Below are 17951 nucleotides of genomic sequence, written 5' to 3' on the forward strand. Positions count from 1 at the left end.
TCAAAACTCTGAACTGGCTAATCCTACTGTACAACTACCTACGGGGTAGGACTAGAAATAACAAAGAAAAGTGGATCACTAAGGGGGAAGATTACAATTAATAGAAACATACTTCAGACAGTAAAATAAATTAAATAAAAAAATCAATATTCTGCCAAGGGAGAAAACCAAGGTGCCGTGTCTGAAGATATACAATTAGTGATACATACATTATTGAAAATACTACACAGTACATGGTTTGATGGCATACATCAATCTTTATCACACAGGACATAAAATACAAATCAGTGACATATAAATACCCATTAATGACAGCATACAACACAACACCAAACAACAGGATCAAGTAAGACAACATTCCAAAAAAAGAACCTGTCACACTTGAAACTTGCTCCAATTAAAAGAGTTAGATCCTGCAGCCTACTCATTTTCCTAATAAACAGGTTTGCAATCAAAAGAACGATTGCAGAAAGGCAGAGGAAAAAAGAAAATTTAAAAAAAAACAGAACAGAAGCAGGAAAAACAGTACTAGAGAGAGGATGGAACAAGAAAAAAAAAAGAGAAGAAAATGAAATGGAAGAAAATGAGCAGCAGAATATTACAGAAATAAAAAACACAGAGAAAGAATGAGACGGAGAGAGAGAGACAGACAGAGAACACAAAAGCAAGACTGAGAATTAACTGTATTTACTCAAATGCAAGACAACCCTGACTATAAGATGATTCCCTCCCCTGCCACAAATAATTAAATTCTATATATTGAAAATGTATACATTTATTATACTTTTCCAGGTATAGATTTTAAGTATTGGAGGGTTGTCTTGAATTCTCCCCCACTCCCCACAATACACACTGCTACATTTGGGAAAGCAGTGGCTAGAGATATGGAGGGAAGTCAGACAGCCCTCTTGCCTTCTACCCTGCCCACTTCTTCTCCCAACAACCTTCCTATCCCCCCACCCCCTGCCACCTGCATCCCCACAGCCTCTGCCTCTTATCCCTATCCCCAGTATCTGCTCCTTCCCCCGCCACTCAGACCTCAGCCTGAGCTGGAGCCACTCCCAGGCCTGAAGCATGTAGACCGCCTCCTCCTGCCCAGCCAATGAGCAGCACGGAGACTGCTACATGGCCAGACAAGGGCTGAGCTTCCACGTGCTGTGCTCCAGGATGGAGCAGCCCTTGCAGTGTCTGCCAGCAAGGGGGAGTGAAGGTCATAGACAGGAGAGAAGCTGCAGACAAGAAGCGGGGTCAGGAGGCTGCTGTGGGTCCGATTCTGGCCCTGACCCGGGTTCAGGGCCAGTAAGAGCCACTGCAGTCACCCATTCCCACCCCCCACCCCCACCCCCTGGCTCCACTTTGTTTGCAAATGTAAGACAAAGGACTCCCCCCCCCACCCCACCCCACCCTCACTGATGGGGGTGGGAGGGAGGGCATTTTATAGTTGAGTAAATACAGTAACAGAAATAAAGGTAGACCAGGTAATAGAAAGAAGAAAATCACAGGAAAGAGAGATACAGATGGGCCAGATGCAACAGTAAGTAAGTATCAGATATGGCAACTCAACATCATTTTTGTTCTGAAAATTACATGGAAAACCAAAAGTTTTTTAAAAAGGGACAAGTGAAATGTGTATTTCTTTGGACTGACAAAGTTTCTATTCAAGGCCTACGGCTTAGGGGTTGGTCCCATCTGTGGGTAGAGCAAACAGGGCTTCCATACAGCCCTCTTTAACCCCTATTCATAAAAATAGGACTAAATAAAGAGGCAACTCCTAACTGACTTTTTCTGCCTAAAAATCTGGCACAACACAGAGATGATCATTTTTTATGCTGACCAATCTTCCCTGGACAAGTACAATGCTCAATTCTGTCAAAATATCCCATGTAGCAGTATGTATTACTATTACCCTGCATTTGTAATTACAAGGGCTCTCATTAAGCAGAGTTATCAAAACATTTATTATGGCACAGAACTTAATTCTTCTATCATTTGTCAATGACTGATTTATCAAAATAAATTATTAAACCAATTAGCCAAGCAATCTCTATGAAGCTGCTTTTAAATATCTTCAAGGTCTTTGTGGGAGATTTTGATATGGAAGAAGCCTTTTATTTTGGGTGGCATTGTACGTGAATCATTGTACATTTACTGTGGTACCGCAGTAAAACTAGAAGTTACAATTGAAAGAGACTTCAGAAATCCAAAAAGAGGCTGATAAATAAAATTGTGATAAATATTTTTGTAAATCTTTTGAAAGAGCATGGATTTTTTTTTTTTTTTTTAAATAAAAAACAAACCCAAGCATCATGTTGGTAATTACAATTCAAGGTACTATATTAAAAAAACAAAAACCCCAAAAACCAAAAACCCACAAATATTCAGACCATAAGGAAATACACAGCTAAGGTCCCTAAAAACCAAGATTAATCACTTTCAGACACACTTCTCTAGTCATCAACTATAGAAGTGATCCCTGAAAGTACAAACAGGTGCCCCAATCAACATTTGTTCTACACATACTAGGGATGACACAGTAATTTCATTTTATTATAATGCTTAAAATAGTATATATACACTCTACATAAAAGGAAATATTTTCCTTCAGAATATAAGAAGCACCCACTGCACTGAGTTTAATGAGAGACATAAATAGGTACTAGTGAATAACACATTGCACAGTGATGCAGTTACAGTATATTTTCTAAAATATCTGCCCAGAAAAGTACTTGATAAACACCAGTCCATCCATTTTTATCTTTCCTTCATAATACAAATAATTAGAAGGTACACAACACCCTTAAATGAGCATTCCTTAAATGAGATAATTTACAAAAAACTGTTTCATTGACAACTACAGTGAATTCTGATCTTAACCACAGTATTGTGCTAATAAACTGACCCTCAGTCTCGGGGTCCCTGTTCTTATATAACTGACCTATTGTAGGTCACCTTGGAGCTTCTACAAGACATAACAAGCATAGAGGTTATATGAGTTAATTGCACAGTTACTGCACAATAATGGGCTTTATAATAACATGGTCCCTTTCTATTGAAAACAATTGTCCTCACACTGTAACTCAAGTTTATGATAGCATTATGTAACTTGATAACTATACAATTAGTTAAGATAATGCATTAGCTATATGGGTTTTGACAATAAAATCCAATTTAAGAACCTCACTCCAAAATGAAGACAACTTTGGATAAATTAGATAGGTGGAGAAATATAAAGCTAAATATTCCTCCTTGGACCATATCAGAAATTTAAGAATGAAGAACCAGACTCTCAGTACTTCCTAACTGTTAATCAAGACAGATTCTCCCATAATCTGTGAAATGACTCCAGATTTAAAGCACTGTGATTCAGAATCTGGCCCTATAGATTTAATTCAAATGGACACTTGAGACAGGGCACACTTTAAGAGGAGAAACTCCATTGGGGTGCCCTGGGACTAAGTTTGTTGCACAGGAGAGTCCAGAAGATATTTTCAAAGGGATACATGTTTGTACTGAAGCTTGCAATATTGCCAGATTCACTACTCTACTTCTGTCAAAAATGAGGTGAATGTTACTGATCATGTTGCAAAGGTAAGAAATGAGGCCTTGTGGCCCCTCCCCACCACCAACTTATCTCCCTACCTACTCCCCCTGGGGAAAAGATATATATGACACTTGCAAAGTCGATCCACAATCTGGTAGCATACATCTATAAAAACCCAAGAAAAACTGTAGTTGTTCTTCACTTCCAGGTATAATTCCCCTTTTCCTTCTCATCTTTTTGCATACTCTCTAGCATACTCTTTAGAAATTCACCACATATCCCATTTGGAGAAACTGTGCTAAAAGAATGGCTGGAAAAATAGAGCAGATCATTTCAAAACTGAAATTCAATCATTAATATCTCTTTGGTTCTACTTTCATTATTTTCCACCATTTGGGTGCAATGAATTGTGATTATTTCCCTAAAAAACATGGATTTAGGATAGGAATCTCAATTTTCAAGTGTTAAGTTATATAAAAGAAGGCTCTCTGTTTTATTCCAGTTACCATATAATCAGGCTTTTCCCTCTCAGTCTTTGATCATTTTATTCATGATCAGACCTGTGCTTAAGTTTCTACAGCTTCTCAGACATATTATTTTTTAGTTTGTGTGGTACTTTGGTCACTAATTAGACTGACCCAGATTTCCACTGGGAGAGTGCACACATCAGCCTGTAATCTGTCATAGTCCATCTGAAACCATAAAACTAACTTCCTCTGCTTTGCTAAGTTTAGTCATTCTGTGGAGCCTCTTGATGTTTAAGATTCATACTATATTTTCATCAGTCCCATGAGGTCATGCTCACTATACAATTAAAGTGTGCTTATAATACTTGGATCAAAAAGCAGACACAATCTTCTTGAGTGTCACTAAATATCATTAGAAAACTGGGATATAAACCTCCATGTAATGAGGTTGATGGCAGCTTGTAAACAATTACTGAAATTCCAGATTTCCAATGTGTTCTTCATTCTCCATGGCATGCAGGGTATTGAACAGCCAAACATCAGAAGGTCAAACTGACTGAACTTCATGAATTCTCTCATCATTTTGGCCTTCAAGCATCTGAAGAGCACCTCTTTGCCATACATTTTATAGCACTGTTGGCTGGCCTCATTGTTAACTTGGATACAATGTTCTGTGGTCTTTACAGAGGCATAAATGATAGATTAAGTGGGGCTGCATTTATCTTTGCACAGATGTTTGCAGGCAGGATCATGTCATTCCTTACATTTAGCCAGCCGTCTTGCATTAACATCCATGTTCAGTTTTAGTTGTTTTTCCTAGATTTCCTCATCTGCTGTGTTCAGTAGTAGACTGAGAGATTAAATACAGAAGGAGGCGTGATCAAGATGACGTACTTCAGTCACACCTTTAAAATGCATACTTTGTACCACGCAAAGGCGAAGGGGAAAAAAAAAACAGCACCAAAATAAAGCCTCTACCTTTTATTGTTTTTAACAAGCAGTTTAAGTTTTTGATAGCAATTCATCCAGAATTAGGCTGATGTCAAAGAATCACAGGATGGCTGGAACAGGGACTTCTATTATCATCACAGCTATTTTTCAATGTGGATAATGATGGTATCAAAAGGGTCTCATATGCAGAATTTGATAATTTTGCGTATGAGACACTTGGACATGAGTATTCTTGCTCAGTATTCTGCTCCTTCACTTCAACGTTCACTTTTATTCAATAGCCCATTTAATCTTGAAGGACCAAAGAGACTGATTTTCTGAATTTGTGCGTGTCAAAAAATCTTTTCTATCCTGTTGCTTAATTTTTGGCAATACTTATATTTTAGATCTGTAATGAAAAGAAACAATTCTTCTTTCAAACCATTCACTACCTTGTTTCCTACTACTAACATACCTAAAGGTGATGTTAAACTAGATCAGGGCTGCTCAACCCCTTGGCCCATGAGGCTCTACCACAGATCCTGCGACAAGCCCCATGGGCCATGGCTCTGTGTGCTAGATCAGGCATGCAGAACAGTGTGTGGGGGCTGCACAAAGCTCCCAGAGCCTGATACCAGCCAGACAGGGGCAGCACAGAGACCTGGGAACTCAATCGCAGCTGGACAGGAGCTGGCCAACTGCGGCCTTGGGTCCACCACAATCTGCTGGCTGGGGAACTGGCTCCATGGTCAGACCCAGAGGATGGTGGTTGGTGGAAGCCAATCGTCATGGTGCCCTGTGAGCAGTGGGGTCCCTCAAGACTCTGTCCTTGGACCTATATTGTTCAACATCTTAATTAACGATGTGGACATTGGAGTCAGAAGTGGACTGGCCAAGTTCACCGACGATACCAAACTCTGGGGTAAAGCATCCACACCTGACGACAGGCAGGAGATCCAGGCTGACTTTGACAGGCTCAGGAAATGGGCTGGCAAGAACCTGATGGTGTTTAACACCAAAAAATGCAAGGTTCTCCACCTTGGGAGGAGAAACCTGCAGCATTCTTATAGGCTTGGCAGTGTTACGCTGGCTAGCACTACAGATGAAAGGGACTTGGGGTTCATGATTGACCACAAAATGAACATGAGCCTTCATTGTGATGCTGCGGCTAGTAAAGCGAGCAAAACTCTGGTTTGCATCCATAGATGCTTCTCAAGCAAATCCCAGGATGTCATTCTCCCATTGTACTCAGCCTTGATGAGGCCGCAGCTGGAGTACTGCATCCAGTTTTGGGCCCCACAATTCAAAGTGTGTTGAGAAGATTGATAGAGTCCAGAGGAGAGCCACATGCATGATCAAAGGTCAGGTAAACAGACCTTATGACGATAGGCTGAGAGCTATGGGACTCTTCAGCCTGGAAAAGCGCGGGCTCCGGGGTGCTCTGATGGCCCACTATAAGTTTATAAGGGATGTTCACCAGGATTTGGGGGAACGTTTGTTCACCAGAGCGCCTCAAGGGATGACAAGGTTGAACGGTTATAAACTCTTCCAAAACCATCTCAGGCTGGACATAAGGAAGAACTTCTTTACTGTCCAAGCCCCCAAGGTCTGGAATAGCCTGCCATCGGAGGTGGTTCAAGCACCTACTTTGAATGCCTTCAAGAGAAATTTGGATGTTTATCTTGCTGGGATCCTATGACCCCAGCTGACTTCCTGCCCCTGCGGCAGGGAGCTGGACTCGATGATCTTCCAAGGTCCCTTCCAGCCCTAATGTCTATGAAGTCCTAGAGCCCAATCCTGGCTGAGCATGGGCAACAGCGAGCCCCATGCTGCCTCCACCTGGCCAAATCAGGGTCCAAGGCCCCACATCCCCCCTGTCTAGCCCTTGTGTGTTGGAATCAGGTTCTGGCTAGGTGTAGGCGGCACAGGGCTCCACAGGCCCATCCAACCCATGGATGGGCACCCCACCACTCATTTGGCCAGCAGTGCCGAAAGTGTGAGCACCACTAAACTAGATGGTGCTTTCTTAAGTTATCACCTATATATAGCACCGTGACCAACGCATGCCCCTGGAGGCTGTGGGGGCACGGCGACTGCCCGCAGGCAGCGGTGGTGAGCTCCCGCAGCCAGGCCGGTGGCAGAGGCGGGCTGAGAGGGAGCTCCCATAGGCAGTCAAGGGGGATGGGGATGAGCAGTGACCGCTCACAGGCACTGCCAGAAGCAATTTTCCTCAGGGGGTGCACCGCCAATCTCAGGGGGTGCATGTGCATCCCCTGTGCATCACCAGTGTGTAGCACCGAATACTTTTCACATCAGTAGAACTTCACCACTGGGAAGACTGAAGAGGAAAAATAGGATTAGCTAGCTCAGGGCTGCACAACATTTGGGTGCCCCCTTCCCCCTGCATAATGAATAAACTACCCATCTCACCCCCAGCCGTGGGCTTCTCAATTGCACTACACTGCACAGGTACTTCAGGCCACCAGCTCTCCCAGCACCACAGGCTATTCAGCGCCACCCCACCTGACTCCCTGGGACAGAGACAGGAAGTGGAAGCCAGAAAAGGGAGGGGGCACCCAGAGACCCCCTTCACAGAGGGTAAGAACAATGGCTGGGTGGGAGCCCAAGGGCCACGTGTTAACCCCTTGCAGGCCACATGCAACCTAGAGGCCACCAGTTGTACCTTCTTGAACTATTTTACTCCTTGCCTACCTTACAGTTCCTAATAGTGAACTATATAATTCATGAACAGTTAATTACACCAAGTAGCCAAGCCCCTCTCTTGAATTACCCATCTCTACAGTGGTTCCCTTTTCTTCCAGATTTTACATAGTTCTTTTACCTTATTTATTGTTTAATAAGAAGCAAGAACTTGATTTTTTCCCTCCCCTTTTACTTTTCTAGTAATTTTGTGTCCATCCACAGACAGAAATCAGAACGTACATTTAACTTTACATTTTTCTAAACACCTTACTTATTTCTGAGTAAAGACATTAAAAAGATGGAAAAAAAATCCCAACTCCCTCCCCCCAGAAAATAAGACACCAAAACCAAGTTAGTTATAATTAAAACCTGAGTTTTTCACCACCCTTCAGGTAACAGCATTAAACATGCAGTGTGCCTTATACTTACAAGCTTGATGAGCAACTGGATAGCCCAGCACATTGGCAGAGTACCAAGACTCTCACCTGCAGGTTGGCAGTTTAAATTTAAAGCCCAGTTCTCTAGTCACTGAAAATTTATGCCATTCATGCCATTGTACCAAGCCGTTGCTCCTTAGTTCAATAAAAGGGGGCTGTTTCCATCTATTTCTTAAGAGACAAGTATCCACAGAACTCTCACTGGCAAACAAGTACCTTCTTCACACCTTTCCAATGTGTTCCTTGCAATTACATACTGGCAGAATGGCCTTTCATTTGTTGAGAAGGAATCACTAGAAAAGGAAACGCCAGAAACAGCTGAAATCAGAATTATTTTTTCCCTCTTTTACACACAAAAATTTCTAATTCTTAAGACATGAAACAAACAAATCTGTCCACCACACTTTGTTTACATTTTCACTGTATGCACTGTGAAAAAAATCAGATGGGAGGCAGGAACAAGCATGGAGAGGCAGGCTCTTTGAAGCTAGCAGCACTGTACAGAGTGCTTGCTTATATGTGTGCCCGTCCACCACATTTTGTTTACATTTTCACTGCGCACTGTGAAAAATCAGATGGGAGACGAGAGCAAGCATGGACAGGCAGACTTTCTGAAGCTAGCAGATCTGTAGCCGATCTGCTTATATACATTTGCCCATCTCCCAGAGGACTGTAAACATAAGCTTCTGTCATGTAGCTATAACTGTACCACCTTGGGCTGTGATCTTATATGTAGGGGTCTACTTAACCCATGGTGAGACAAAGCAATTTTCACGGCATGAAGAATTGATTGGTGGGCATTTCCCAGGGGCCCCACCCATTGCCACTGATTGGGAAAGAGGTATACACCATATAATTTAATAGCAAATCCCATGGAAAGTAAGTTATATCATATAATTTATCATACTGTTATAAATCTAAATGTTAAAATGTAAACCTAACGTTAAATATAGTATACATATAAATTTAATTCATGCTGGATATATAACATATCGTAACTTCTTATATGCTGCATTCTACAAAAAAAAAAGTTAGAAATACTAATTAATGCTAACCTTAATAGAAATAATTAATTTAAGTTGTTAAACCCTACCATGCAGCATCCACTAGTAGTTGCAGCTGACATTCTCTGTCTCTACAGCGTGAAGACTTCTCCATACACTGAGCCTGCATGTTCTACATCCACTGAATTGGTTGGAATTGTAAGACGATCAATTTACCACCACCTGAATGTAAAGTTCCTACAGGGAACTGCTTTACACAGTCCTGAGCAGAAATGTATTTTGCTTTTCACTCATCTACAGAGTACAGCATTGCATTTAACTTCTTAAAAGATGGCACAGAACAATTTTCACTTCACTGACTGGTGCCTTCACTTAGTCTATATCACTAGCAGACAGTAGCCCTCAATCGTGTTGGCTTTGTATCACAGGGAGCATTGGGACATCTAAAACAACTAATTACATAAATAAAAAGCTTCAGGTTATTTTCACAGGAAATCCCAGCCAGTGAGATATTTCCTGGAGATCGCAGACAATGCCATTTTTCACAATTTCTGCAAAAAAATGCGAAGTAAGTAGACCACTACTCATAAGGTCTCAAAGCTAAGCAATGTCACAACTCCAAGGAAAACTCTCACTGAATTAAGTGGATCGCTTATTTGGTAAGTTTCTTTTGAGTTAGCATTGAAGTGAATCCAGCACTATTAATCCTACTGTGGAGCATCAGCAGGGAACAACCCAAGTATCTCCATCACCAAAGCACAGGTCTTTATCATCAAGGGACAATTCCTTTAGCTTATGACAGTTAGAAACTTTTATTTCATACGCAGAATACATAACTAATTAGGGGACACCTTGTGCCAGCATTTCATACCAACATAGTATTTTACTATTTGCAGATGAAAAATAAAGCAATTTACCACAATTAAAGACCCCTCAGCAATTTTCCAGTCTGGATGTTCACATCTTTTCTAGGAAGATGATTCTAATGCAGTTTTCACGCTCTCTCTCTCTAAATTCACTGTGCCATTTTAAGTGGGATATCTGACAGTTTGATATCTTCTTCACTTCCCACCCATAGAGATTTTTGTGTACCACACTAATAGGTGTATTAGAAATGTCTAAATAGAGTTACTATCATGCTCTAGTCCAGAAATGGCTGCTCTTCATTAGTATGAAGCACTCCCACGTATCACTTGAACAACTTAAGCATTTTACAGGATAAGACCCTCTATCAACATAAGATTTTTACTATACTCACATGCAAGTACAGGCTTTTTCTCCTTAAAAAGAGATAGGTTATGCGAATTAGAACAGGAAGAGGATAACTCTTCTCTCCTATTCCCTATAGAACATTTTTTTCTTTCTTGGAAGGATGTTAACACTGATAATCCTGGCTAAGTTCCAACTCCAGCAATTACATTCTGAGTATCTAAATTTCTTCTACTGTTTGCTGAACACCCTTCTGAAACTGCATACAAAAATTGTGGAACCAAATATTTTAATTCAACAGCTTCATTCTCTTAACCCTACTGAGCAGAACCAGAGATCTGCTCAGAAGACACCATGTCTCCCTTATTATCTATCCATGCAATCAAGTATACCCATACCATGAGGTTCTATTTGTAGGGCTGTATTACAAGTAACTGTATACTTAAATTTTATTGAAAGGCTTTTCATTATCCTTATTTTTTAAAGCTAAAAATAAAGATGCTAAAAAGACCTTTCCAAAGAGGAAGCTAGGTAACAGGCAGAATCTCATTCCAGCTTCAAAATGAAATGGTCAGTAAGCCCTGGCTCTACAAACACTTGTAGTCCATATGAAAGACTTTGGGACCAACCATGCATTTATCAAGCCAATAAATCCTACACCATCTCACCTGGCTAGCTACTTTGACCAACTCTCTTCCCCACTCATTACTAAACCCAGGAGTTCAAAAGCCCAAAGTCAGACCACACACAGGATGCAACTGGCTTAGAGCACATGATTTGTTTTTAAAGAATAAGCTATTGGTTATTGTCATTGTCCTGGATTCCAAGTCTGTAGTTGCTATTCATCATATTTTTAATCTTTGGCTGGAGGACAAAAAATTCAAAAAACATACTTGTTTCTTAATATGCTACCAGAGTCTTACATAAATGCATAATTCCAGCTTCAAAAGCACTGCATACATTGTGAGAGCTGGAAACATTGCACCTCACCTACAGTATATTCTCAGGCATGGAGCTCGGAGACATCTTACACAAATGCATTTTCTGATTCCTTGGCCTTTCAGCGCAAGTAGACCCACTCTCCATCCACCACTCCACTAGTAAAGCAAGAAGACAGGAGACCCTGATGAGCAGCTGCTTAAAGACCACCCAGCTCACAGGAAACAGCTGCTGTGAGTAAAGGGCACAATACAGGGGTGGCAGGAAGGTAGAGAAGAGAAGGCAGCTCCAGCAGCAGTGTCTTGTATATCAATCACACTGACCTGTTGACTTAATATTTAGGTTAAAAAAGAAAAAGAAAAAAAAGACAACATGGTTTCCTACACTGGTGTTCTTTGCCTGTCCCTTCTCCAAGTACTAACTCAGATGAACCCTGTAGCACCGAGTAAGACCACAATATAAGTTTATAAAACACAAAGACAGTTTTTCTTACACCACGAATTACATTATGGCAAAGTAAACACTGTAGGCTGAGAGAGACCATATCAAGCATGGTCTGCCGAAAATGTGACCTGCTTTCCATCTTATCTTGAATGAGAATGAAACTTAAATATGGAAAGGACCCATTAGATTATCCACTCCATCTCTATGAAAATGGAGAATTGCTTCCTGCAGTAAGGCTATTAGCAATGTATCCAAGCTCACTTTAAATGTCACAATCAACAGAGTCCTAATCCATCAATCCAGTGCAAGTTTTTACCCAAGTCTGCCTCAGTTTTTTCTTGTCACATTATTTCCAGATAGCCTCCCAAAACCATGTTAAACATTCCTCCTTTGGTGTTAACACTCTTCAGATATCTGTGCACTATTAATCCACCGCCCCCTGTATTCAAGGCCAAATCTATACATTTAGCTATTATTTTTTCCTTCTAAGATAACTCCTCCAGGCCCCTTGGTATTTTTGTTGCTATTCTTTGAACTCTATTCAGTTTGTCAATAAAATAATTGTAATTCTGTGTTCAGAAAGTCCAGGAATACTCACTGAAGAGTCTTACAGAAAGAGTCTTCAAATTCCTTGTTCTATAATGCTGTGTAATCAACTAAAAAATGAGACAATCTTTTCTGTAACCAGATCCAGCTCATGTGTGATCTGCTGTCTGGTAACACTCCTAGGTCTCTTCTAGCATTACTGCTTCCAAGGTTTCTCCTTCCATTAAAGCATTTTATATTTCAAATTCTTTCTCCAGTTGGGCTTGCATTGTTCCAAATTTTGTCCTCTCTACAACACCATCTAATCTAGCATTCCTAAGAATTTCATTCATCTTTTGTTTACTCCCCATCCTAGATTTCCAAAGAAACTGGTAAGTTTAAAATAATTTTTGCTTTAGGCCTCAGTCCAACAGAGCACTTAATTGAACACCTAACTTTAAACACATGCTAAGCTTAAATCATATTGATCTTGCTGGACAAAGATGAATTTAAGCATATGGTTTAAGTTAAACCATTAAGTGCTTTGCTGAATCAGAGCCTCAGTTTCCTGCCTCTCGCCTTCAATAAAACATGCAACACCACCGAAAGACAACTTAACACTACAAAACAAACACTCCCTAACAACTCTACAATTAAAAAAATAAATACATTTAAAAAAAAATTTTTTTTTCTGTCCACACCACAATGGCAGAGGTCTCAATAAGCTGCTGAGAAAATAAGTTCCATCCACTCATTCCCACTCAGAGAGTGAAATAAGTTCCACTCAACCCCAGAAGTGTGGTCATGAGGACTCCCTGGGGACACTCCTGGAACTGTACTCAAAACCTGGGTTTCTACAGTGCTCAAAAATGGTGGCTTCAAGAGTCCTGGAAGCTGCTTCAGTACCTCATTTTCCAAGGTGATATGCACAGAGCTGAAGGAAGCAGGCAGGACAGCCACGTCCAGACAAGCGCAGATGTTTGGCTCCCTGGGGACAGCCAGCAGCAGAGCACCTGTGCCACTGCTAGTTGTCCCTGGGGAACACCTGTGTTCTCCGGTGCACAGCAGGTTACCCCAGGTGAGGTAGGGGAGGCTGGGGCCAGCACTAGGCTAGCCCCAGCAGCCTTACCTGGGATCCTGGGGGCCTCCTAGGGCTGCAGCAGCGGTGATCCTGCCTCTTAGAGCCTAGCTGACAGCTGGAGTGTAGCTCCAGCCAACCCAACTCCAGTTTTGAGTGACGCATGCTGCCCCCACATGCGCCACTGTTTCCCCTCCCCCCCAGTGGGTTTTTTTGCTCCCTGGATATCCAGGAGTCAACCTCCCCTTCCCCACCTCTGTGCTGCTCCCTTGCAGTGTGGAGAACACCTGGATATGTGGTATGTGTCCACATACCACACAACCATGCTCATCTGGATGTGGCCAACTTGTTTTCTCAGCAGCATGACGGAGTACTCTGCCACTGTCATATAAACAATACCCTAAATGGCATGGGGTACTCAAGGGGAACTCACTCTCTCTCTCCCCCCCCCCCCCCCCCCCCCCCCCTGTGCTTAGGTGATATCAGTGAAGGAGTCTGTAAAATCCCCTCAATTTAAAGAGATAAGACTGCTAGCAGGTAACTCTTTCTGAAGGACCCTTAGCTTTGGAACTCATTCCCCACATCCTAGCCAAAAATGTATCATACTTTAGGATGCCCTGGGGTACAGATGCATAAGGAAGATGGGATACATCCAGGTTTTTCAGTTAATAACTGCTTAGCTAGTTCATTTTTGGTGAGGACTCCTAGGTTTCTTTCTGTTGGTATACTTTTAAGAAAGGCATCAATGAAAATCATAGGCCAAGTCCACAGTACATAAATCCCACATAAAGCCTTAAAATGAGCACATCGTAATCTGGACCTTCCTTTCTTAAACAAATAAAGGGGATGTGGAAGAGAGATATGACAAATGTTTAATCTGAGCATACCAAACATCTTCCAACACAGAGGGGTGGATTTTTGTCCACTGAATGGGATGAGGTTAAGGAGTAGGAAGGGAAAAAAGAATGCACCAGATTTCAGGGGTGGAAGGAAAGATGCAACAAAGAGTAAAATTACACAGCAGCTCTAATCCAAGATTTTGTATTCACCACTGTACCTGCAGCAGCAGCGGTCGGCATAACAGAAGTTTCATGGAGAATATTCAAAAATCACTTCTAACTGTCTTTAACAGTTTAGGGACAGAAGCACTGCACTACATCTTCTTCCCTCTAGGTCCTTTGTTCGCACATTTTTCTTTTTTCAATGCCGTTTCATTTTCTGCTGTATAAACTTGGAGGGGTCGAAATGGTCAGGAGGCTAAAGCACAATTAGATTAGTCTGTGGCCCACCTAGCTACAAGGTTCTAACTTCAGAGGAATTGCCATCTAAGAAAAACAGTGAAGAAATATTTTGAAAATTGCTATTTCCTTTAAACTCGCAAGGGCTACCAAACCTCAAGTGCTTTGTTATAAAAGTAAATCGTGTATACTTACTATGCTACTAAAATATATGTTTTGAAATGTATATAGGAAAACAACTACTCACTGGTACTTGACAGAATTATAATATTCTCTGACCACTCAACTTCAACCATGTTTATTCAAATTGTATGCATGTTATAACACTATAAAAATCTTACTGTTTGAGATGAATTAGACACACCTTTATATTATAAATAAGTAATACATAACAGCATATTCGATTTTAAAAATGTTGCGAATCCCAAGAAGCCACTCAGGGAATCCAGTACCCATGCCAAACATGAATGTCATTGTTTAATAATGTATGGATAGTAAGCATACTACTGTCCCAAATTAAATTTCCTTCTGATTTCAGTTTACAAATACATACAAGATCTTTTAATTCTACTGAATGTATCAAACATCTACATTTCCCTAATCTCAAATGTGAAAGTGATCTATCAGCTTGATAACCAATTACAAAATATCTTCTATTTACGATACAAAAGACTGATGCATACACAATTTTTGTAACTTTCTACTACAGAGGGAAAAAAAATAAGAACTTGTTAAGAAGGATAATCCAAAAGTACCTCAGCCCATTAAACGTGTTACCATACATTTCCTTTTTTCCACCACAGTAAAAATATCGCTGCCAGAATTTTAAGAACCAAAGCTTGTTAAAATAAAAGCTGAAAACTGATAGGCAGTAACTACAGATCCAGGGTTTAGGTCCACAGCATGCACTAATGGATTTTTTCAGATAGATAGCAGTACATGTGATGCATCCAAGATTAAAATATGGTCCAACGTCAAGATTTCATGTCAGTGCCGAGACATGCAAACTAGGCAAATTACTGCATTATCAAGATAACTTTAAAAGATTAATAATTAAGAACCTAGTCCTGCTCCCACTATAGCAGGTTTTTCCATTTCTTTCAACAGGAGTGGCTTGGGCCATAAGAATTTCAAGTAAGCAGAGCAAAACCCTAGGTTTTACTTACCATTTCTATGAGTGCCAAAAATTGTTTTAAGTTCTTATAAACATAACATACTGAAGATACAACAATGAAAAAGTAATTTTCAATAAATATTGCATAATAGTTAGTGTCAGTGATAAACAGAAAAACAGGTTCTCACAGGTCCAGTAATCACTTCTTTTTTAAAAGATAAATTTAGAATTGTTGTTATTTATCAAAGCTCTACAAATATTATTAATCATGTGTCATCTTAAAAAGACAGAGACATCAAGCTATGAGGAGCACATGAAATTGTAACCATTTCACTGCAACCCACAAATCTCTTGCTCACAAAAGTGAAATATTTTAAAGGAAAATTAAAATAAACCAAACAGGAGCAAGCCTCACTTCACACTTAGTAGTTCCTCATCTGCTTTAGGGTTTCAATGTATGGCTGTCATGATGTGGAAGCATCCTCTCTCGTTTTGTTTTCTATTCACAGTGGGTGGTTGCTAGGGAACAAAATACTATTGTCTGATTTTGTGATCTATTGCCCAGTTTGCCTCACAATAATGCCTTTGAAAATTTAAACGGAGAAGGCATTTTTGTTTTTATAAATATATCATTTAAAATACAAAGATGAACGAGTCAAATAGATGTACAGGGAGGAGAGAGGGGGAAGAATAATAGTCTATAGAAATCTTTCTAAAGCAATTTAAGAGAAAGGGTGGAAATACCCCAGGACAATGAAAACAAACTATCCTGACAACAAATGGACTCTACCAGCACATACTTACACGTGTGCAAAATCATTCCGCCACAATATCGACAGTTTCTCCTAACTTGTCAAAGAGCGTAATATAGCCCGCTTCTAGTGGTACAAGATTTCATTTACTACTTTACAGTTATTGTATACAGTAAGTTCCATACATATTATACATAACAGAACATGTGCTACAAGCAAAGCATGCATCACTCAGATTAGAGCCGGGTAGGTATTATTCATACTGTAGTTATTTTTGGATCTCAGTTTATTTACTTAATCATTTCTGCTCCCTGGGAGAGAGAGAAAAGTCTAAGTAATATGCTCCTCTGTTCAGTGTAAAAATACAGACTGCGAGAGCAGACACGAAAGCTTCAGAGACAACCAAGAATTCCACATGTGTCTTACACTGACAACGCTTCCTAAAACAAAGGATTAGAAGATTATTAAAACCAGACAATTTGGAGACCTGTGACGGCATCTCCAAGAACACGACGGCATCAGCCTCTAGCAGCAAAAGGCAACATACTTAGATCCGGAGACAGAAGAGCATATGTATGAAAGGATGCCGCCACAAAGAAAGAGTTGACATAAAGCCTAAGCCTGTGGGGCAGTTGCTATTCTTTCCCGCATACCTGGAATTTCACACTGGGCACCACAAGCGCTATTTTAAACTCCTTTCAACTTGTCATTTCCAAAACCCTGGACTCACCCCCCCCCCCGTTGCCTTTCAAATTAGAGAAAAAACAAGTAATATACCTTCCACAACAGGCATCAAAGCCATGACGTCCTGGCAGAACTTGGAGAGCAAGGCAAGCTGATACATGAAACACACGGTTCACTGGGATGACCGCAGAGCTCCTTCCTTCCCCCAGCCCGGAGACGAATTGCCTCTATGTCCCCTTGGAAGATGCCCAAACCAACTCTCAAAGGGTTTGAAAGAAAGAGCGAGTGTGCCAGAGGCAACAGGGCTCTCTCTGTGCCACACACGCCGCAGCAAACCGCTCTCACGGCCAGGAGCAACCCAAGGCAGGTATCACACCCAGCATCAAGTCCCTTGCCTTACCAGGGCAGGATGTAGGTCCCCCCCGCTTCTGAGTCTATACACACACACAACTCACCTACTTCTCTGAGTCTGAGTGCACACACACGTACACATGCAAAACCCACCTACTTCTGAGTCTACACACACAGATACATACAAAACTCACCTACTTCTCTGCATCTGAGTCTACACACACAAAACCCACCTACTTCTGAGTCTTTGAGTCTACACACACATACCTCTTCCCCTACTTCTCTGAGTCTGAGTGCGCGCGCGCGCGCACACACACCCCCACCTACTTCTCCATGGGTCTATCCCCTCCCCCATCAGCCAGGAGCCTACAGGTGAGAGTCAGCTGGCTCCTACGGGGGGCCCGCCGCCCAACAAGGTGCCGCGGGGCAGCCCGATGGGGGCAACCCGCCCAACCGGGGAGGGCCAGCGCCGTGCCCCGGCCAAGCCACCGCCCTCAGGGTGCCGGCTGGGGGCTGGGGCCAGCAAACAAACTCT

The 17951-nt window shown here is 41.4% G+C and overlaps 1 protein-coding gene across 13 annotated transcripts in view; it reads right to left on the minus strand.

Annotated features, from left to right (window-relative positions):
• The window catches only part of ENOX1 (ecto-NOX disulfide-thiol exchanger 1), a 542128-nt gene extending 524207 nt beyond the window's left edge, over positions 1 to 17921 (minus strand). For 5 of the 13 annotated variants that reach the window (XM_025196196.1, XM_025196200.1, XM_025196192.1 and 2 more), the window contains exon 1: positions 17159 to 17921. The gene's annotated coding sequence lies outside the window, so the exon portion shown is untranslated. The other 8 variants (XM_025196201.1, XM_025196197.1, XM_025196186.1 and 5 more) reach the window with 6 other exon arrangements.
• Between the last annotated feature and the right edge of the window lie 30 nt (positions 17922 to 17951).

Source organism: Alligator sinensis, unplaced genomic scaffold, assembly GCF_000455745.1.
Source record: "Alligator sinensis unplaced genomic scaffold, ASM45574v1 scaffold59_1, whole genome shotgun sequence".
NCBI lineage: Eukaryota > Metazoa > Chordata > Crocodylia > Alligatoridae > Alligator > Alligator sinensis.